General features: G+C 37.5%; 1 long non-coding RNA gene across 1 annotated transcript; it reads left to right on the forward strand.

Moving 5' to 3' along the window:
• The first annotated feature begins 14,267 nt into the window (after positions 1 to 14,267).
• LOC131750025 (uncharacterized) lies at positions 14,268 to 17,430 on the forward strand. The gene is made up of 3 exons (XR_010839324.1): positions 14,268 to 14,445; positions 15,092 to 15,189; positions 17,361 to 17,430. It is a non-coding gene; the product is annotated as an uncharacterized lncRNA (long non-coding RNA).
• The last annotated feature ends 7,000 nt before the right edge of the window (positions 17,431 to 24,430 follow it).

Below are 24,430 nucleotides of genomic sequence, written 5' to 3' on the forward strand. Positions count from 1 at the left end.
GCAATTATACTCCAATAAAGATGTGAAAAAAAAAACCTTACTACAAAGCTACATTAATCAAGACCATTTGGTACTGGCATAAGGACAAACATAAAGCTAAATGGAACAGAATTGAAATTCCGTATATAAACCTACAGGAAAAAGGGGGAGGGAAAAACACAAATTTCTATCTTGAAAGAAATAATTCTGTATATTATCTATCATGCCATGATTTTTTCATTATTCCCTATGGAATCATTTTGGAATGAATATAATCAATGAGAATAAATATTTTCCACTTGACATTTGGCAATTGAACCATTTTGTTGCTGCAGAGAAAACAATCAGTATTTCTCTTCTCCGCTTCACTACATTATTCCCTATTCACCTCCCTCACCCCTGACCCCACCATCAGCCACCTACCTGGTGAACTCTCTGGAAAGGACAAGCATTGGCTGATTTAAATACACACTGAGGTATAAACTATTCATATCCCAAATTTGCCTGAAGCTCAAAAGTCCTTGGAGGTTTAGTGAGCCAGAGTATCCAGAAAGAATTTCTGCAACCTCTGAATACAGACCCAGTCAAGTCACCATGTTACCTAAGATTAGATTTTAGCTCATGGCAGGTGATCTGGTAAAAGAAACTACCTAAACTCTGATAATAAAGTATGGTTCAGTCATTAAAGTTACTATAAAGTAGCAAGTGTTATAAAGATTGTCTTGAACCAGGACCAGAGATTAATATTTTAGGAGAGTTGGGAGGATTTTAGGAAGAAGTGAGGGACATTCTGAGGTATCAACTTTGAGAAAGTATTAAAAAAGGAAAAATGTTCTTTTTAAGAAATTATAAGTAGGAATAAAACACGGACTTACTGGAGTATGGACTTGAGGATGTGGGGAGGGGGAAGGGTGGGCTGTGATGAAGTGGGAGAGTGGCAGGGACATATATACACTACCAAGTGTAAATTGGATGGCTGGTGGGAGGCTGCCGCATGGCACAGGGAGATCGCCTCGGTGCTTTGTGACCACCTAGAGGGGTGGGAAGGGGAGGGTGGGAGAGAGGGTGATGCAAGAGGGAAGAGATATGGGAACATATGTATATGTATAACTGATTCACTTTGTTGTAAAGGAAAAACTAACACACTATTGTAAAACAGTTATACTCCAATAAAGATGTTTAAAAAAAAAAAGAAATTATAAGTAGGAAAATGAGGTGGATTTCTGCTGTTTCAGAAGGGGCAGGGAGGGGACAAAACAAAACAAATAATTAATCTTACAATATATGAAACTGAAGGAAATTAAAGTAAAATGAATACGAGTGACTTGAGTTTGTTTTGGCATAGAGACCCTATTTAATAATGAGGCAACTGCCCAGACTGAAAAGAAATGTTTTGGGAGGGATGAAGAAAAGTTTATAAAGGCCAAATTTATTGAGCTCTTAAAATATGATCATGTTAGAGTGATTTTCAGAAGTTTGATTATTAAAACTACTTACTATTTCTCTTCATTTTTACCCTGCCAAATCCTAGCAGTTAAAGAGCACACAAGTTAAACTATTGTAACAGAATTGAGAGAATTCACAAAACTTCATTAATCGTCCCCAAAAAACACACTGAATCTACAAAAATCAATTTTACCTACCTTTCAAATGTTACTTTCATCTTCAAGTGTCTGTAAACTATATAGAGAGTTATAATGGAAAGAAAAGCCGATAAATTGTAAATGTTCTGAAGATATTATGATATTCCTCTCCACTAAGAAAATATTTCCCACCATGGCCCTCCCTCCCCCCAGTATTCTAGCAAATACAGATGATAGGTGCTATGAGACTAGAAAATCCCAATAAAAACATAATTTAAATATCTAATCATAATTCTTTAAAAAACTCCAAATCAGAAAAGTTTCTTCCTCTAAATTAAAAATACAAGAAGATGAATTTCAGATTTGGGGTATTAACATTAAAGAGAATATACAAACTTGGTGGTAAGAGTTGGGGACAAAGAACAAAAGTCAGGACAGAGATGCAGTGCCACTGTAAATACACTGATAGACTAACAATTAAAAATTTAATGTAAGGAAATTGCCTACACACTTTTACAGAAAAAGGTTCATCTAAAATGACACCGGTCCTGAAAAGTTTAGCTGTCACATTCAATAGCCAGGGCATACAGTGGTCACTGGCTACCTAAAGGGAGAAGTTGGTAAATTACTTTCTCCAGTTCACATACTCTCCAGAAAGATCAGCCCTTTGGTGTCTTTGGCTGGCCTGCATTAGGAAGGCTTCCCATTCCGCGGAAGGTTTTGTTAACCTAGCTAGCAGCAGGTCCTGATTGGTCATGGGAGAATCTGGGCTAAATGGTATACATTTTGGATGATGTAAAAGTAAATTAGAGAATAGGGCAAGTTATTACACCAGAGAACATGGGGCAATGGGGAATAATAAAAATCAGGCTACTCTAATTTCCTTTGAACAACTAAATATATACAGGTCATTATTTCCTGTAATCCACAGGCCTCCTAGTACAAGTCCTGGCCCTGCCTTAAAGTCTCCGAGACAAAAACAACAAAACGCAGTGTGGAGAGAAATGAAAAAAGCTGTGATGCTATTTAAAGAATGGAGTAAGTACAGTTTTCAGACGCTGGATTTCTTCTCCTATTGAAATGTTAAATTAGACAACCGACAAGGAAAACTCACCTTATTTGAAAAATTCAGATGTTTCCCTAACAGTAATTTCCATTTGTATTCCCTGCAGTCTGTTCCTGTACACCGCTGATGTGGCTGAACCACATTTTAACTTTCTTTGCCAAGGCTAGATCATAAAGGGAATCCCAGTTTCTTCTTGAATGGGGTTTAGGCTATACTTAACATTATTTCTCTGGAGACTGAGCTAGTTCTTAATTTTAAGTCTATGCCCAAATTGGTCTATTTTCTCAGGACACACACCATGCCACTTTTATAGGAATGAGGGAGTCTCTTTCCTGGTCTTAGGTAGGTCTGTACATCCCTCCCAGTATATGAGGCCTTCTAGGGAACCAGAAGAGGCTACTTACAGGCTCCTGGCATCTTGTGTATTGGTAAGAGAATGACTGAGAAAGATGAAGCCTTTACCAGTGCTTTTGTTTGCATGGACCCCTTATATCTAAACCACCTGATGGGATTATTAAAGATGTTGATTTTTAGGCATCTAATCAAACCTGCTGAGGGGGAGGGAACCCAGGAACCATTTTAAATAAGGACCCCAGGTGGTTCTTATAATAAATACTAAAGTTTGAAACCCACTGCTAGCCATTCTTTACATTTTCACAAAATTTATCCAAAGGGGCTGCTAGGAACCTTCGCTATCATAGCTGTATCTGGAGGCAGCTACAACCAAATTCGTCATGGCAATGCCAAGTTTTTGCGCTATACTATTGTGGAGTGTAGGATTTTTTTCCCATGATACTAAATTCTTGTACTACTAAGTCAGTTTATAATAGATTCTTACTACATTTTCACATGTCCTTATTGTTTCACCCATGAAACAAAGCATAATCCACGAAGTTTTCTCACATGGGGATTCTTGGCTCCTGGGCAGCTAGACTAGGACAGAGGGGCTGCTGAGTGATGGTAGAGAGCTCTCGCTCTGGCCTGCAGATACTAAAATTTCACTGGGTCCCAGCAAGTCTGTCTGGGAAGACTCTAGACTATTTGGTGATGGCAAAGCTTGAGCTGAGAACCTAGGAATCTGGCAGTATTGATCCAGGATTTCAGCTTAAGGGATGGGAGCTGTAAGTGAAAAAGGCAAAGGGAGTAGCCTGGCTAAGAAAATGGCAGATCCAGTCATCTAATGTATAGTAGTCCCTCCTTATGCAAGGTTTTGCTTTCTGTCATTTTAGTTACCCAGTTTGAAAATATTAAATGGAAAATTCCAGAAATAAACCATTCATAGTTTTAAATTGTGGGATTTTCTGAGTAGCATGATGAAATCTGGAGCCCTCCTGCTCTGTCCACTCAGGAGGTGAATCATCCCTTGGTCCAGCATATTCCCCATTAGTCACTTAGTAGCCGTCTCCGTTATCAGGTCAGCCTTTTTGGTATCACAGTGTTTGTTTTCAAGTCACCCTTATTTCAGTCAATATTGGTCTCAGAGTGCAAAGTAGTGATGCTGGCAACTAGTATACGCCAAAGAGGAGCCGTAAAGTGTTTCCTTAAAGCAAAAAGGTGAAAGTTCTTGAGCTAACAAAGAAAGAAAAAGAATGCTGTGCTGAGGTTGCTAAGATCTATGGAATGGACAGATCTTCTATCCACGAACTTATGAAGAGAGAAAAATAAGTTTGAACTAGTTTTGCTGTTGCACCCCAAACTGCAAAAGTTATGGCCACAGTGTGGGCTAAGTACTTAGTTAAAATGGAAAAGGCATTAAATTTATACGATAAGCTATTTTGAGAGAGGGAGACCACATTCACATAACTTTTATTACAGTATATTTTTATAATTGTTCTATTTTATTATTAGTTATTGTTAATCTCTAACTCTGCCAAATTTATAAATTAACTTTATCATAAGGATGTATGTATAGGAAAAAACATAGTATAAATAAGATTTGGTACTATCAGTGGTTTCAGGCATCCAATGGGGGTCTTGGAATAAGGGGACAGTACCATATGTCTAAACATGAATTTCTTTACTATCAAATATTTAGATAAATACATAACGTGTCCCATTTTACCTGGAATAGTTCTGGCTTAGGCCTCTTGTCCCAGTTCAATCATTAATTGTTCCATTTGCACTCTCAAAGGTGTTCAGTTTGGATAAAAATTGTATGCATATATGGCAATATCTAATCCTCCCATTACCCTTGCTGGTCTTAAAAGGAGGCCACATATTCAAATTCTATTATTAAAAGATTACCAAGCCCCTTTAAAGTTTTATCATTACATAGTCTTAGAGCAAGTTTTAGTAAGGTAAGAGAAATAACGGGTCCATTGTTACTAGTAGAGTGGGGTAGGGGCAGCATCCAAGAGGACCGTGTTAAATCGGAAGATTGGGAACAACTTTGTGTCTGATTCTACCAAAGACTCCATTAATTCTGAGAGTTATTTTTTCTTAAAAAAAATATATTTTTGTAACCCAGAGCACACAAAATGTTTAGAAATTTTATTTTTATCAAACCATTGAATGTACTTGTTTCTATAATTTTTCTTGATTATTAAATAATAATATTGAATATTAAATAATAGCATTTGAAAATCTCACTTTTACTCTGATTGATCTCGTAATAATATATCTAGCAACATTTTCCGGCTTTATTCCCCCCATCATCTTTGGTAAGAGCCTAAATATTATTAATGACATACTAGAGAAAATATAAATCCTTCCTTTTCAGAAGATGGGATTATTATAGAATCATAGAACATTGGACATCACTGTTTAAAGAAAGATATAGGTTCTATTAGATCTGAGAGGCAGAGAAGAAGTTAAGCAAAATAGAGGGTTAATATTTAGTATGTTGAAATTTGGGGGGTGGGTAGGGGTGGGAAAGATACTTTCATAGAACTGAGTTCTGTTGTCACAGCCAGAAAATGATTCTGAGAAAATAAACATATACACCCCCTCCAAAAAAAAAAGTGAGAACAGGATTTTTTCCCCCCCTTCTTAATTTGCTGTTTGTTTCTAAAAAAAACCACCCCTACATAGGTCACTTGGAATTCATTTGGTCTACATCCTGGACAGCACGTAGGGAGACAAAAAAAAAAAAAAAAAAAAACGCCTGGGATCGGAAAGAGGAATGTTGTAGGGCATGGGAATTGCAATGTCGTGGTGCTCACCAGAGCATATTTTGGCTTGTCTTAAAACAAGCAAGCACCGTTGGACCTTTGGAATACGAGCAAATTAGTCCCGCTATCAAGCTACCTATCAGAGGCTGGCTGCCTGAGAAAAAGTGTGTGGGTCTGGAGCTGCAGCCCAAGTCGTCGGCAGGCGCTCTGTCAGCCCTGCATGCCTTCTGACTTGCAGTACTGTTCAGCGACCTCTGCCCCTATCCAGTGTACTGTTACCATTTGTTTCAATAATTAAACAGTTCGGGGATGGCCAGACTTTTGCGTTGTCAAGAGAAAATCAGGGCAGTGGCTTTTTCTTAATACTGAAATCAGGAGTGTTTGGGTTTAATTATATTAGCTAGTGCCTGTTCATTAATTTTCCCAATCACAGGGAGACATGTTCGCCGGAAAGACTGGCAATTGGTTAAAGTGCTTATTAAGGCAGGGCATTTCAAAGGAGAGGGATCCGAACTCTGACAAAATCAGATGTCTGAAATTTCACTCAAGCTCCCTGGGTTCTGATGGCAGCTTTACTCCTTGAAATAAGACAGCTTCTCTCCCATCTGGAATCCCACGTCGCTCAGGGAACTGGACTCAGCCATTGGATGCCAGCCCCAAATATGCTGAGTTCTTAATGCCAGAAAAATAAACTGCTCCCTTCAAACTTCAAGTAATTGGTTGATGTACCACTTTGGAAAAGTCTCTTACATCCTCACTTACTATTACTCAGTGAAGCTTTCCCACCTCCCCACGTCAAGAAAAAAAAAGCAATATAATGTACTTAGTGAAACCATCAAATTTGTCATTTTTGCTGCTTTAGCAAAAATGTTAATACTTCAACTTTTTGTTAGGGGTGTCTTGGAAATTTTGCTTATTTTTTTCCCTTTGGAGAGTTTAATGTGTACCTTAATGCCCCCTTTCATTATCGGCCTGGCCTTCTTCCCAGCTCTTCCCTGCTGACTCCAAACCTATCCTGGTTATTTTGTGGCGGTAGCTGGCTCTTGGTCATTCAGACATGTTTGTGGCTTATAAGTGTATCAAATTAGATGCTACAGTCTCCTAGGTCTCCTCCCTGTATGCTGACAAAATTTGTCTTGCTCACAAATCTTCACTGGCCTCCCTATACTTTTTTTCATCATCTGTTTCCTTGGTGAGCCCAAGAAATGCCCCAGCCTGTCTCTACTCACAAGGAAAATGGCCAAATCGTAATAATTCAGAGGTGTCCTTCTAATCCTTTTTAACCCTTGAGGATACAGATCATCAATGAATAGGCTTGATGTTAAAGCTTGCATCCAGTCGTGTTGATTATACGGAGGCTCTAGAGAGTGAAGCAATGGCTATAATAACCCTATGTTTCTTTTGTGACTAGCTGAAAATTCCAATAGCAATGATCATTAGAATCTGTGTAATATTTCTCATATTTAGTTCTGCAGGACTTTATTTTAGTTTGGCTCTAACTCCTATGGACTCTTGAGAGCTATGCAACATAGCATTAAGAATATGGATTTTGGAGCAAGGTAACCTAGGCTCAAATCCTAATCCTGTTTCTTTTTATCTGTAAGACTTTGCCAAGTTACTTAAGGTCTATCACCATTTTCTCATTTGTAAAATGGGCTCGATAATAGTATCTATCTTAGAACATTGTTGGAATAATTAAATGAATAATACATCTATAGAACCGTGTCTGTCACAAGGTAATAAATAAATGTCATTTCTTAGCACAATGAGCTGATATCTATTATAGCATCTAAGACTCTGACTTGTAAATGTTATTTGTATGCTTTTATTCCTTTGTAAACTCTTTAAGAATAAGGACTTGAGTTCTTTTCATCATTGTGTCCTTAGTGTAGCATCACAGTGCCTTGTACAAAGTTACTCATTAAACACTTGTCACATGGATGAATGGATGGACAGATGGAAGTATGGATATCTAGCATTGGGGTTGGTCCCAAGCCATAATTTTAAGGTCATGAGGGGTGTCTCTAGTGATATCTCCTTTCTATCATTTCCTTCATCTGTTCAGATCATGTTGCCTTTCCAAGCTTGGATGTGCCCTGAGCCTTGTTTTTCCTCCGCTTTCCTATCATAGTTTTCCTCTCTTCAGTCCTTCTAAGTGACTAATTATCTAGTTTGATCAGTAAGTGAAAGAGGCTTTATGTGCCATGACTTTAAGATAGCTTGTATATATTAACAGATAATTTTTTTCTCACTGCTTCATTCCAAGGAAGTGACTAATATGGGAATTTCAATAAGGCTGTTAGAGAAAGTATTTTCTGTAGGATGTTTTTGGACTTTAAAAAATCATACCTTATAAATATCTGCCTTCTGTACCTGGGGCTAAAGCTGACCCTGAATGGTACTTTGTGCCAACATAGGAACGGCTAAATAAATTCATATTGGTTGAAAAGGAAGGGGGTGAATATTGAAAGACTAAGAGGCTACCAAGAAGCCCCTGTGGCATAGGCTGAGTTATAGTTTAGCAAGAGGTTTAACACATGTAGTTTAGCCTCCCCCCAACCCCCGGGGGAAGGGAAGCTGGACTGTCAACATGAAATATTAAAGCCTCATATTTTCCAGGTGTACACAAGCCAAATCTTGCAATGATGTTGGCGACTTCTCAGAGTTGCAAAATAATGGAGATATTTTCAAGTGAATGATTCTCTGGCTTTTTTACAAATATCCTTTATTTCTACTTATTCTTTCAAACTTTATATTTCAACACAGGTGAAAGGTCAAAGTGGAACTCAGACAAGTGTCACACATCTTGCTGTGGCAACAGGTATATAAGGAAGACTTCCTAAAACTGAAAATACTATGCATGAAGCAAGAATTGAATAAAAACTGAAATTTAATATTCACACTATTGAGGCATTTATTAGCCAGGTTGGGAATATGTCATTACCAGTTTTCCAAATGCCTGGATAATGGTTATGAAGAGCATGTTTAGAGTCTGTGGAAAGGGTCCTCAAACTACAGGGGAAAGAGGGATACTGCTGGCATCACCTTTTCACTATAAGCAACTCCCACTCATTGTGAATGCCCTGAAAGAAGTTTGTAAAAGAAGATTCAGAGGGGAAAAGGGAAGGGAATCTTGGGCTTACTCATGGTGAAAAGGTAAAGACTGAAGGGGGAGGGGAACCCACATAGAACGTGACAAAGGAACAGTCATAGAGGAGAAGGGAAGAACCAGGAATTTAATCCTACAGATGCAAGGGAGAAAAATAATGATCACCGGAAAGTATTACCTGCAGAAAGATGAAACAGTGTGAGAAATGAGGAACAGAGAGAAGATATATTTATTATTTACCTAATGTACTCTGAGCAAAGTTGGCCATGTTCTATCACACCATGAATCCTCTAATGTGGAATTTTTTGTCCCCATTTCATAAAAGAATAAGTTGAGGCTCATTGAAGTAAAGCCACATGACTCATGTCAGTGCTAAGTTAAAACTTAGATTCCAAGGTTCCAATGCATATTGTCTGGCCCCATCTAAATATTTTTTGGACTTTGTGCACTTTTTTTCTGGACTTTCTGCCTCTCAGGGAGGGCCTATGATTTGCTCCTTAGCTTCTTAGGTAAAGGTGGAAACTCCAGCAGGTGTAGCATGATATGTTGAAGAGAAAGCTGTTGTGGGAACGATGGATCCTTTGGTTATAGTAGAAGCTTTGTCATTAACTAGCTAGGTGTTTTTAACCACTAGTCTAGGCTTCTTTCTTCCTCATCTGTGAAATGAGGGGCTGGGGACTCAATGTTGTTTTAAGGTAGCTTTTGGATTCAATATTCTCTGTTTCAATTAAGTTAAATGGAAGTGAACATAACTAGACAAGGGCTGGGCTTCTAGAAATAATACATTAGAGTACTCACTAGCAAGTCAATGTTGTTAGGGTCATTAAAAGAAATATTTCAAATTAAAATTCCATTCAGAATATCATGTTGGTAGATGCAAAATAAATTATATGAGAATATTGAACAAATATGAATTTCAGAAGACATATTTCAAAACTTTTTGGAAAGCATTTGAAGGGAAGAAAGTAGGGAAGTCGGTAGGAGAAAGGTTGATTCAAATTTTCCCCCCTTTGGGGAAACAGCTGCACTACTGATGTTCCCTTCCTTGTACCAGAATTGTGTTCTTTTTTCAGAGTATGGAACCACTTGTAGCATTTTTTCCCTACTCTTAATAGTTCCAGTGAGTAGATTATAACCCTCACTAGGTCATTCCATATTCTTTGTTTATGTTATAACATGCTCTAAGTGCCTTAAATATTAATGATTAATCTAATCTATCTTTGTATTCCATTCAGAGACAGCTAAACTATATTAATACAAGTTATAATCTCACTCTGCCTAATCATCAGACCTTACATTTCTAATATACTTTATACATTTCTAAGCTATTTTCTATATATCAAAACCTCTCTAGATCCTTTATGCAATAAGGGTGGTATGAATAAATAGATTAAATTAAAACTACATTATGAAATTTGATTTTCATACAGTCTTATGAAGAAGATAAAGCATATTTTATTATTTTCATTTATAGATGATGAATCTGAGACACATAGAGGTTAACACACTTGCCCATGCTTTCCCAGTTAATTAGTGAAAAAGAAGAGCCTGGAACCCAGGTACTCTAATTCCAGCTCACACTTTACTCCCTTGATAATGCCTGCTTAATATTCTGTTTTACACTCAAGTTAGTCTTGGGGACATCACAAAACAGAAATATCAGACTTTGGAGAAGTGGGATAGAAGATGGAAAATAGGATGAAAACAGCTCGCTCCAGTGCCAATGTGAACTTCACTACTTAGGAGTTGTTTGGCTTTGGGCCAAACTTACTCAACAACAACTCTGAACTTTCTCTTCATTTGTAAAATGTGCATGATTACATATAACTTGAAAGGCTGCTGTCCAAAAGAAATAAGATTTTCTCTTTGAAAATAATTTTTAAATTATATACTTTATATGCATCACCTATATTATTGTGACTGTTAAGCCAAATCTTTAATTATCCTTATTTCTGTCATATAACAGAGAAAACATAATTTAAGTAATTCTAAATTTATTCACTTTTTCTTTTAGTTTTTATATAGTTTGTTCTCCGTAATTAGAAATATAACATCGTCTTATTATTAGAAGGAAATAAACATTTAAAAATTAATCTGTACTTTCTGTTCCTAGATCTTTCCTTTTTTCTATACTTAAGGAGAATAGATAGCACACTTCTTTGATCAGGGGTTCTTAAAGTGTGGTCCCTAATCAGCAGAATTGGCACCACCTGGGAATTTGAAAGAAAAGATACAGCTTCTAGGGTCTCTCCCCAGACCTACTGAATCAGAATCTCTTGGGTTGAGGTCCAGTTATCTGTGTTTTAAAAAGCTTTCCAGTTGATTCTGACTCATGCTAAGGTTGGAGAACCAATGCCTTAGATTTGTGTAAAGTACTATCTTAAAGTAAATCCTGCCAAATCCACAAATATTCATTGGAAGGCTACTAAAGGTAAGGTACTGAGCACACTGAGTAGAGAATTCAAATATAAAGCAGATCTCGTGATTCCCGGTTCTGACGTTTCACAGTGTGGAAACAAATGGGGAAGGGGAAAGGACTGTGCCACGTAATACAAGCATTAAGTTTAAAATCCAGCTCATTCAGGTTAGAACTGGCAAATGCTTTACTTCAGAATCCAAGGATTTCCCTGTTCCGTAACATTGGAGACTTATCCCACATGCCCAAGAATAGGTCCTTGACAGGATGTGTTTCTTTCCTATTAGCATCATGGATCCGGAACGTACCTCAGAACAGTCAACTTCTCTTAATAGGAGCAGGAGAGGGAGAGGGAACACAATGTCTGTTCAGTCACAAGACGTCTCTCAGGAGAGAGGGTAATACTTTTTGTTCTGCTCTGCTCCGTGAGCAAAGATACATTGGAGGAGGGATGGCGGAAGAAAGAGAGAGGCCACAAAAAGGCAGAAGAAATGGTGATACCACAAAGATCAGGTGAAAAACTCCCTCAGAAGAGTCACCCGGCCCCATAGAAAGCCTGCACAGGTGTCTCAATAAAGTGGAGGAGAGGATGCCACTCCCCCGAGAACATTCCCTGAATACATGTCATCAGAAAGTGGTTCAGGAACAGAGACTTCCCACTATTTTTTTTTTTTTTTTTTTTTTTTTTTTTTTTTTTTTTTTTTTTTTTTTTTTTTTTTTTTTGCGGTATGCGGGCCTCTCACCGCTGCGGCCTCTCCCGCCGCGGAGCACAGGCTCCGGACGCGCAGGCCCAGCGGCCATGGCTCACGGGCCCAGCCGCTCCGCGGCATGTGGGATCCCCCCGGACCAGAGCACGAACCCGTGTCTCCTGCATCGGCAGGCGGACTCTCAACCACTGCGCCACCAGGGAAGCCCCCCACTATTTTGAAGCCATAAAAAATTGGGGTTATACTCTCACAATGTACATTTGTTTGGGTGTTTATTTTTATAACTTTGATAAATATACAATTAATAAGACACAGACAATAGAATTTAAAGTCTAAAAGCACGCCACTAGAATGGCTAACATTTTCTTCACACGACCCATTGGTCTGCCCTGTTCACTTCACTGTGGAAGTTCCTAGCTCGGACTAAGGTGAAAAGGAATTAGAGTTTGCAGTGAGAAAGGAAAGATAGGTCTGCTCACTATATCTTGCAGCAGCAGTGATCCAGGTAGACATGTAAAGGCTGCTGTTTTCAATGGTTAATATATGTGTGAATATGCTGGATCCTCTACCTAGTAATAGTGCAAAATAAGTTTTCTCCCATCGTGATGCTTTTTCACCAGGTTCCTTGAGAATCCAGGGCAGCTTCATCTAGTGGTGGTGTGGTCACCATGGCCTGTAAGGACAGGAATGTCTCAAAAGCAACTTAAATGTATTTGGCTGACACGTTACTCCTTTCCCCATAACTCACAAACTCACAGTTCCAGAAGCAAAACAAAACAAAATGATGCAAAATTAGCCCTATGCTTGTAGGTCCTTTGGAAAGGTGGGAGGGTGTTAAGGGGAAAGGGCTTTGAGAAACCCAAAGCAGGTTTAAAGGTAGAGCTTTAAATAGCAATTCAGTGAAGAAGAATTCAGGAAACACCAGGAATTGGAGCCAGATATGACTCATAATCATGTGAAGAAACCTCGGGTAGGTTTTAGATTAATTTTTGTTTCTGTTAAATGATGTTTTCGTGTGTGTGTATGTATGTGCAACAAGAGCAGAAATATGAAGAAGGTGGTTTTGTTGGAGGGAAAACAACAGAAGAAATGTCAGTTTGATCTAGAAATAAGAGCCAGGCACCTCAGCCTGAGCTCTCAGATTCTTTAGGCCGGGAATTTAACCTATCACAGAGGGGGTATCCACACAATACTGTATTTATAATCATGAAACCCAAGTCCGAAGATCAAGAGCCTTCCTTGGTATCTATTTTTGGGCTGAATGTCCTCTCTGAATAATAAACTGCCTAATTTACTGCCTGATATTTATCTTACTTTATGGCCAGGATCAAAACATTCAAATCCTTCTCCTTATGTCCTCCCGCACGTACCTTGTGTACACTCACCTTAATGTGACAAACATTGTCTTATTTGTTGTGACTGTGTGGCCAAGATCAGGATGACTAAATCCTTACCTGTAGCCATTTATCTCCACTGCGTGAATTGTAGGAGTATATGTAGGAAAGAAAATATGCTAGAAACATATACCCTTATTAGTAATTTCAGATGGAAACCAATGCTGTATGTAGTGTATTTGCTGTGAACCAAACTTGACTATGTGTGAGCCTCAAGGATTCCTTTTGTTTGTTATTAATTAGAAGGAAGAAGATCCCAGTCCCCATTAGTATTGTGAGAGGGGAAAGCGAGATGAGATGTGGCCCAATAGACAAGCCACGCCAACGAGAACTTTCCATATGGAAGTAACAGCTTCTAACACTGTCTCCCTTCTCTCACAGGTGAAACCATATCCCCCTGCTAACACCAGTACAGGTCTTGAGGATGGAATGCGAGCAGGGGAGAAGGGGGCAGAGACTATATCGCTTTCTATAATTTACAGTAGTTTATTTTTTTATTTGTATGAAAATTACCACTTTCAAAAATCAATGGGAATCCTCAAGTACTAAATCTATATATTTGAGGAGTAAAAGATGAGCCAAATTGAAGATACACTATTACCTTCTATAATAATCTTGATTTGACAATCAGTTTTACTATCATTATTGGACCAAGTATAGAAATAAATTCTTCACAAAATTCAGAGAAGTATTTTGGGAGCTTTCTGGATTCTTAAGTTTTTACATTCTTGACCAAGGATGCAAAAATCCTTTTTATCTCACTTTTCAATTCTGTTCTTTTAGTGGTAACTTCCTGGAATACATATTGAAAATAATTCCTATACCATAAAATCTCCATGACTAATTTGCAATGTCTGCCATTGGTGTGGAAAAAAGGAGTGGAAGTGTATATTCATGTATTTGACATTCAAGAGAATGGGAGTAAGAAGTGAAAAGAATGAAGGAGAATAAGAAAGGCCGGTGAATATTTGCAGTGTATACAGAAAGTGAGATAAGGGAGGAATATCGTATGAAGAAATGGAAGCTTCCCAAGGAGAGGGCAAGGTTTATGCTTCAAGATCACATGACAAGAAAGTAACAGGTAATTGATATAAAACAATTTTAATATTTTGGTGTCAAAACCCCTCAAATCTATTCACCCTTAAAAGGTACTAAAAACAAGCTCAAGCAGGAATGAGCTTCTGGCTCTTTGATGTAGGACAAATTCAGGAAAGAGCCGTTGGAGCCCTACGAGTGAGTTTTCCCAAAGGATTATAAAAGGATGCAGTGTTGAGCCAGTGCACATTCCTTCTCACGGTCTCCTTTACCTTTTCCCTGCTTCCTTTCTGATGTCGCTTGTTGTTTATGGCTGATCATTTAAGGCTTCTTCCTTTAAAGGAATTCTTTAGCCTTTGACTTGCCTGTCACCACTGAGTTTTATGCCTTTGTTATAAGGCAGTGAGCTTGCTCCACACACAGTCCAAATTGAGCAAAAAAACCCTTCAAAAGCCCCCCAAATGATGGTATTGTCCTTTTAAACATAAACTTGTAGAATGAAACAATCTGTTTCATTCCTTGTGTTAGAACAGCTGGAGTGAAATGAATAGAGGGGGCTGAGCAGTTTTGCAAAATCTTTGATAATAGAGAAGTACAAGTGTTCCCCGTCAGCAGTTGGATGATAATTTCTCTGGTATGAATGATGTAACCAAGTGGTTGTATATTACTGCCCCATTCTTTCTTGTCCCAAGACACCCTTGGAAACGCGATGCTACGTCTCAATGGGATTTTCCAGTACAAAGATTCTTTTCAAAGAACATAATTGTGGATACACACTACTCCTACAGAGGTAAGTATACTGAAGATGTGCCAAAACATTAGGGCAGAAATTCAGTTCCCATGACACACAAGCAGGAATCTAATCATTTGCTGCAATAAGTACATTTTTTGTGGACTCTGAGATTATAAAATATACACTCTCTATAAGACTCAAATTGCTTGTTTGTTTATTTTGGAGTAAAACAAACTGATAGATTAAATGAGAGAGAAAAATATACAGGAATACAGAATATTTTTGTTCCACAGCTGAAATTGTATATTTCTATTGCTATTTCACATAACAAACCGCTAGGTGTGCGTAGTGATGTAAAGAGATAATTTGTTGCTTCACGCTGGTTAAACTTTTACTTCCTTGACTTTCAGAGAATATGTAAGTGAAACAAACAAACAAAATAAGCAACAGCAACAATAAAAATCTTCCAATCTAAGGTTCAGCCAAAATGACGTTCAGGAGAAAAAGAGTAGTATAATAATTGGAGGCAAAATCAAAATAAACATAAATAAAGAAATCATTGGGTGTCAAATTTCTGGAAAGCATGTATATGCACAGCAGTTGAATAAACCTGCCTTTAGACATATGAAGAGCTACTATGTAGAGCACAAAATGGACATAATTTGGATAGCTCTAGATGGAAAAATTAGAAAAAATGGGTAACCCATAGAGGAGCAGATACCAGCTCAAGATAAGAAAGTACATTTTAACTACATATACTAAAACAGTAGTAATGATCAGCATCACTGGGAATTTTCAAATAGAGATGAAAGGACTCCCTGCCATCATTTCTGAATTTCCCAGACTATGATATTGAAGCTATGATGGTAAGTTTATACTTGGGAAAGTTAATTCACTTAGGAGCATCATGAAGAATGAAATATAAAGATATTCTTCTGTTAAGAAGTGGGAGGTAAGGAATGGTTGAACCATGGATCACTCTCCAGAGCTATAGGCTTCAGTGGACACTTGTTTTGGTCTAGCTATCATTCCCACTCTCTTTTTTAGACAAAAGTCACCCTGATTTTCAGAAAAAACTCAACTCTCCCTTATTCTTACATCATTTAGTTGAGGTTCACATCCTCCAGTTCTAGGGGAAATCTTGACATGGGTTTGCTGAATAAAATCATGACATCCATGGCCACAGTGATTGGTTGAGCCATGAGTGTGTGATTCATAACCAGCCAGTAGAGTTAAATGAGGAGTCTCTATGCTACAGTTGAGAGGTTACAACAAAAGCCTAGTGTTTCTGGAAGCCATCTTGTCCTCCAGACTGAAGAGCCTATGTGAAAATAAAGTCAGCTGAGGGTAAAGCAGAGCTGAGATGGGGGCAAAGTAAAAAGGAGTAAAAATACATGTAAGCTCTTGAAAGCAGCCATGTTAAAACTAACTCTATTATATTCATTCTTTGAGTCCTCTTCCCCTTAAATAACTATTCTTAAGGTTATGTGAGTTGGTTTTCTGTCACATGCTACCAAAGTGTTCTGATTACCACATAGATGTCCAGTGAGAAGCATAGTGTCAAGTCCCTGGACAGTCACCAGTCACCAAGGGCCAGGAGAAAAGCAATGGAAAATTTGGTCTCCTCATGGTTTTGTCTAGGAGCTGGCCCTGAATATCATATGCTATTGATCTAACCAGATTCTCTCTTCACATCATTGATTAAATCTTATTTTTTTTCTCTCAACCTCTGCTAAATAATTTAGTTTACTTATACCTTTTCCAAACTAATCACATCTGATTTCCTTTATTCTAGATTTCAGACCATCTTACTTTTTACAGGCCCAAATATACAGATGTAATTTGGTGGATGAAAAAAGTTGATAATTAAATTGATTGAAAATGTTTACCTGTTATTGTCTTACTGTATTCCACCATTCTCCATTTCTTTATTCTTGTATTGAGTTATTTATTATTGTTATTATTGAGTTATATATTTGTGTTTCATATGAATACTCTATAAAGAGGGGATTGTTATGAATGCTTAGAATGATATAGTATTTATATAAACATTTTATGTCTATTTTGATATTGTATTTGTAATTTTAAAATTCTCCTTAAAATACTTTGGTCAGGTCCCTGGTAAATATTGTTTTTATTTGCAAAGGAATTTAGTACAATTTCATTAGACACAATTTCTAGTACATAATGAATACTTAAGCAGTTGTTTTCTGTCTTATTTCTGATAGAGTGTGTCTTGTGGTGACAGAAGACAGCATGATGAGGAAGTTAAAGAAGTAATAAAATTAGAATTTAGGATGTCAACATCTTGAGGTAGGTAAATGCTATGGGTTTCTCAATTTCTCACTTTTTAGAAAAATTTTTTTAATTGAAGTATAGTTTATTTATAGTATTGTGTTAGTTTCTGGTGTACAGCAAAGTGGTGCAGTTTTATACATATATATATATATATATATATATATATATATTCTTTTTCATATTCTTTTCCATTATGGTTTATTATTCCTTGTGCTATACAGTAGGACTTTGTCGTTTATTCATTCCATATATAATAGTTTGCATCTGCTAATCCCAAACTCCTAATCCATCCCCTGTCCAACCCCCTCTGCCTTGGCAACCACAAGTCTGTTCTCTATGTCTGTGAGTCTGTTTCTGTTTCATAAGTAAGTTCATTTGCATCATATTTTATATTCCACATATAAGTGATATCATATGATATGTGTCTTTCTCTTTTTGACCTATTTCACTTAGTATGATAATCTCTGGGTCATCCATGTTGCTGCAAATGTCATTATTTCATTCATTTATTACAGCTGCATAGTATTCCATTGTGTGTGTGTGTGTGTGTGTGTGTGTGTGTGTGTGTGTGTGTGTGTATCACATCTTCTTTATCCATTCATCTGTTGATGGACACTTAGATTGCTTCCATGTCCCGGCTATTGTAAACAGAGCTGCAATGAACATTGTGGTACATGACTCTTTTTGAATTATGGTTTTCTCAGGGTATATGCCCAGTAGTGGGATTGCTGGGTCATATGGTAGTTCTATTTTTAGTTTTTTAAGGAATCTCCATACTATTCTCCATAGTGGCTGTATCAATTACATTCCCACCAACAGTGCAAGAGTGTTCCCTTTTCTCCACACCCTCTCCAGCATTTATTGTTTGTAGATTTTTTGATAATGGCCATTCTGACTGGTGCAAGGTGATACCTCATTGTAGTTTTGATTTGCCTTTCTCTAATGATTAATGATGCTGAACATTCTTTCATGTGTTTGTTGGCAATCTGTATATCTTCTTGGGAGAAATGTCTATTTAGGTATTTTTTTAAATAGTAATACATGTATAGAAAACAATAGTACTTATTCTGAATACTAAAGTTAAAAGACAAGATTGCTGGCAACTAGGGGACTGGCCGAAGTTTCAGCTCCTCTAGTCTTATCTGGCCAGTCTTAGGGCAGAAGGACGGACGCGGGCTTACATTGAACTTAAAACCATCACCAAAGCTAATTATTCTGAAGTTTGGTCACTTTTTAGTGACCAAATGGCTCCAAGAGGAGCAGAACTCTTGCTTATTTTCCCACTCAATTCAATTTCAAAACATTTCAATAAAGAGAGAGCGAGATCATTTTAGTATTGCAAACTGCTTGCTGAGATACGGAGAAGTTTGTTCATATGGAATTATTCCAGTTAAGAATCTTTCTTTTAAGGATAGCTACACCATATACCTCAATAGTTGAGAATCTAGTTTACAGAAGGCTTGAAACTTGAGTCTCTTCTTGCCTTCATTTAACATTTTGTCAGATACAAATATAGCATCTAGAACCTCTGACTTTCTATGCACTAAACATAGAAAGAAAGTTACGGTTGAGGGTTATGCCTGCAAGAATGTAAAAGTGTTTATTTTATTTGAGGACTCATACAGATAACATATGTAAATGCTATAGACAACAAATAACACAATCTTTTTTGTTGTGGTCACCCTAATAGCAACACTTTACAAAACCAAATAGCCAACATAAAAGTCAAATTGTGGTTTAGATAATAGAAATGTTTACATTTGGGTAGTTTAAAGAGATCTGATTTAGAAATCTGGGGCTGTGGGGTTTAGTCTAGGCTCTGTCTCTATCCTCTGCCAGTAGGCAGTCTAGACCAATGCTGCTCAGACTTAAGTGACTGTTGGGGTCACTGGTCAAACTTGTTAAAAATACAGATTCCTGAGTAGACCTAACTTAAGAGATTCTGACTCAGCAGGTCTGGGGTGGGAGGCATGCATTTGCATTCCCAGTAAACCTAATGTGCTCATCCTTGAAAATTCACTGGTCTAGACCTCAGTTGTCCTCAAAATTATAATGCAGAGATCCAATTAGGCATATTGATTATAGCCCCCAAAAGTAAAAGGAGACAACAATTTCTACTGTTGAAAGGGAAAGAGATTTCTGTTTAGAAGTTCTATACTTTAAAATGTTAATAAAAGTTTAATTTATATTAATAAATAAATAATAAAAGAGAAATATATTTCTCACAAACACCTTGTGAGAAAATATAGAATGAATATTGGCATCAGGGTCCAGAAATGGAAATAAAAGCATTGGACGTCCAAAGTTATCCAGCTGGGTAGCAGGAGAGGTAGGACTAATCTTGTCTCTCAACTCAGAGTCCTGTTTTCTTTTGTTTATACTTCACAGCTTTTATAAGTGAACAATATACCCTTTACAGTCCATTATCATTCATGGTATTTAGAAGGAGTATTCTGTTTTGCTTGGGTCAAGCATGCACCTTGAACATAGCTTTGTAGCAGAGACAGATAATAGTTGAGGAAGAAGAAAAAGGAAAAGGAGAAGGAGTAGGGGAAGGAGAAGGGGAAGCCAAAGAAGCAGCAGCAAAGCACAAAACAAATAGCATTTTCTGGAACAAGATACTTGTCATCTTTGAAGGTATCAGCAGTGCTGACAAGACAGCCCCAGCCTGGACTGTTAAGCAAGAATCTTCAATTCAATATACTCTTGTGGTTCCATATATATATATATAATTTTTTTTTCATTAATTGAGATGAGACACCAGCTATGAACAGTTGTAGCTAAGACTGCAGTTCTGTACCTTCTGTCTGAACCTAATTACTGTCCCATACCAACAAGTATTTTCTCTGACCTCACCTTCAATATCTCAGCTGCTGGAAAATAAATCCCCACACGTTCCTTGATTAATTTCCTGTTCATGCTTGTAAGTTAATATTGAGATGCTAAGCCAGAGGTGGAGACATTGTTAGTGACAACTAAAATTAAAAACAAAGTGAGAACTAATTTGTTTCTATAGCTGTCAATGGGGACCCCTCTGAAGGAATGCCAAGATGTAACTCTAGTTGCTGTGTTGTGCTAAAATGGATTGCATCAGTTTGTGCACCTCCAAAAAACACCAGTCATTTGGCATGTAATGATATTTCAGGCCATCCCATAGGTTGGGCCTCTTGATGTTTTTGTTTTATTATTTTTGTTTTGGATATATTTTTATAGACAGTTTTCACACAACAGCTTTGCTACTTTTAAATATGAAAACAACCTGCAAAGGATATTATTTGACTTCCATTCTTTTAGTTGTTACATCTTTTAGCCCATTCTTTTTAATCTTGAATTTGGAAAATTAATTTTGAAATATAGTCTGAATTGTGTGCAAGGCAAAAGAAATGATAATAATTATTCTGTAACATGTCTCCCTGACTTGCACATTATAGACCATTAAAATTCAATAAAAATAAGGACTGATGTAGAATTAGCAATTTTCTGTTTAATGAAAAGAACAATGAAAACATAATACCTCTTATTATAATTCTCTCATTTATCAACAGTAAACATTTTTGAAAAATAAGTATAAAAAGTATAATGTAACACCTTTCAAAAATAGTCTTTATGACAAATACAATACAATGTCCAGTGATTTTTGTTCAAGATGTACCTTGAAAACTTTGTTGAGAACCTAGAAATGCTAAGAACCCCTGTTTTAGAGAGAGAGAGAGAGAGAGAGAGAGAGAGAGAGTCAATTATCTGCTCAGTTTAGGAGAAGGTCACATGATAGGCATGATGAAGTGGTGATTTTGTAACTAGCTAAGCAGTACTTCAGGGTACCTGGGAAATAATTATCTGCTCAGTGACTAAGGCTCTTAGAAATTTCAATGCTTCCCTTGATATTGGCTAACTAGGGTGCATGGGTGTGACCAATAGTTCTGTCTTTTCCTTATGAAATCTTGAAAGGCTTGTAAGTATTCCATCACCATGAACATTTCGAGGATTTTATGCCCCATGACTTATCATAACATCTATAGGAAAACGAGATTTGTTTTTAAAAACATTTACCATGCTGCGAATGTTTGCTTGTCTTCTGTCATATGAGATGAGCATTTTGTCATGCCAGAAGAAAAAATGTAATGCTTTCAGATTATGTATGGTTTTTGGCACATGAAGTTACATAATCTATTGGAACCCTATGTGCTCAGTACAGCACAGGCAGGTGGGCCCCTGTCTGGTCAGGACCAGAATAACTAGACTTCTTGGCCTGTTGCCTGTAGGCTGTATATATTTGGCCTTAAACACCCTGCCAGGCTGGGTCTTACAGTGAAAACCCACAGATGGTCAGCAGGAGAGTAACATCTGGTATCTGCTCCTTTGCTGTGGTGCTCCAGGCTCAGCAGTGAAGGTAGGAGACAGCTACTTCAGTGTCCAGTTGCAGAGCTCACTGTGTCCATTTTGAATAAAGATTTTTTGGAATTTATTTCAGATTTCCAGGGAGGAAATTATGTAGCCCCAGTTGTGCCCGGGGTGGGAACTCGGTTGGTTGAGTGGCAGTGAGTTGGAGTCAGAGCTGAGGGGGGTGGGGCCCTACCATTGTTTTACATATATTGAATTCATCTATCTTATTGTGGACTAGTTCTGCTCTTTTAATTTTTTTCATGCTAGCTATACAGTAACTGCGTTAATAATATGTACGTTCATAAATTGGATCTTGATGGGAAAAATTCTGTTGGATTCAAAATTATTAAAAGAAATTTCAGCATTACATGTGTCAATAAATGGAAGACCTTCCAGATTCACTAACTCTAATTTTTAACTGTTTTAATTTTTGAACGGTTTTAAACATTGATTTTAAAGTTGTAACACCTGTTTCTGATGTTTTTTACTAGTGATGGCTATTAATGATTTGAAGATATTATCATTGAAGTGTCTAGACTTGGATGTGCTTGTATCATTTTAGGTACAGATGTGATATAAAAAGTTATAGAAGTGCTCCCTAGTACTCCTGGGCCGGGGTGGGAGTTCTGGCTATCTGCTGGGACTCTACTGATACCACCTGGGCACTCCAGCTGTGCTCATGGTTTGGAAGACTCAACATAATAAAGATTTCAGTTGTGTTCAAATTGATATATAGGTTTAATGCAACTGTTATTAAAATGCCAACAAAATTATTTTGTAGATATAGAGAAGATTATTGTGAAATTTATATGTAAAGGCAAAGGAACTAGAATAGTTAACACAATTTTTGTAAAAAGAGAATGAAAAGGGAGAAATCAGTCTACCCAATTTCAAAAATTATTGTATAGCTAAAGCATTCAAGACTGTGTGGCATTGGTGAACATACATATAGGTCAATGGAATACAATAAAGAACCCAGAATTAGATCCACACAAGTATGCTCAACTGAATTTTTAAAAGATGCAAAAACAATTTAATGGAGGAAGGATGGCCTTTTCAACAAAAGGTGCTGGAGCAAATGAATGACAATAGGCAAAAATATAACCTTGACCAAGACCTTATATCTAAAATAAAAATTATCTCAAAATGTATCATTGACTTAAATGTAAATATAAAATTATGAAACTTTTGGAAAAATTATAGGAGAAAATATTTGGGATCTGAAAGCATGATCTATAGAAGAAAAACTGAATTTATTGTATTTCATCAAAATTAAAAACTTTTGCTCTGCCAAAGATGCTTTTAAGAGGATGAAAAAACAAACATGCCACAGACTTGGAGAAAATATTTGCAAACCATATATCTTACCAAAGAATACTCTCTAGAACACGTAAAGAACTCTTAAAACTTAACAGTAAAAGCCCAAGCAATCCAATTAGAAAATAGTCAAAAGACATGATCAGACATTTCACTGAAGAGGATATATACATGGCAAATAAGTTCATTCAGTAATGTGCAACATAATTAGTCATTAGGGAAATGCAAATTAAAAATACAAGATATCACCACATACCTACCAGAATGACTGAAATTTAAAAATAGTGGTAAAACTAAATGCTCGTGAAGATGAGGAAAAATTGGATTACTCACATGTTGCTGGTGGAAATATAAAATGGTTCAGCCACTCTATAAAATAGTTTTGCAGTTTAAGGAAATTAAACATGTAAAAACCCTACAACTCAGTAATTTCACTTCTGGGCATTTATCCCTGAGAAATAAAAACTCATGTTTAAAAAATTAAGGTGAGATTGGTTCAAGATGACAGAATAGAAGCATGTGCTCTTAGTCCCTCTTGCAAGAGCACTGGAATCAGAGCTAACTGCTGAACGATCATCAACAGGAAGACACTGGAACTCACCAAAAAAGATACCCACATCCAAAGACAAAGGAGAAGCGACAACGAGACAGTAGGAGGGAAGCAATCACAATAAAATCAAATCCCATAACTTCTGGGTGGGTGACTCACAGACTGGAGAACACTTACACCACAGAAGTGCATGACTGCAGTGAAGGTTCTGAGCCCCACGTCAGGCTTCTCAACCTGGGGGTCCAGCAACGGGAGGAGGAAATCCTAGAGAATCAGACTTTGAAGGCTAGTGGGATTTGATTGCAGGACTTTGACAGAACTGGGGGAAACAGAGACTCCACTCTTGCATGGCAAACACAAAGTAGTGTGCACATCGGGACCCAGGGGAAGGAGCAGTGACCCCATAGGAGACTGAACCAGACCTACCTGCTAGTGTTGGAGGGTCTCCTGCAGAGGTAGGGAGTGGCTGTGTCTCACCATGAGGACAAGGACACTGGCAGCAAAAGTTCTGGGAAGTACAACTAGGCATGAGCCCTACCAGAGTCTGCCGTTAGCCCCACCAAAGAGGAGGGGTAAGCTCCAGTGTTGGGTCTCCTCAGGCCAAACAACCAACAGGGAGGGAACCCAGCCCCACTCATCAGCAGACAAGCAGATTAAAGTTTTATTGAGCTCTGCCCACCAGAGCAACAGCCAGCTCTACCCAACACCAGTCCCTTCCATCGGGAAACTTGCACAAGCCTCTTAGATAGC

The sequence above is a fragment of the Kogia breviceps genome, chromosome 2 (genome assembly GCF_026419965.1).
Source record: "Kogia breviceps isolate mKogBre1 chromosome 2, mKogBre1 haplotype 1, whole genome shotgun sequence".
Lineage (NCBI taxonomy): Eukaryota > Metazoa > Chordata > Mammalia > Artiodactyla > Physeteridae > Kogia > Kogia breviceps.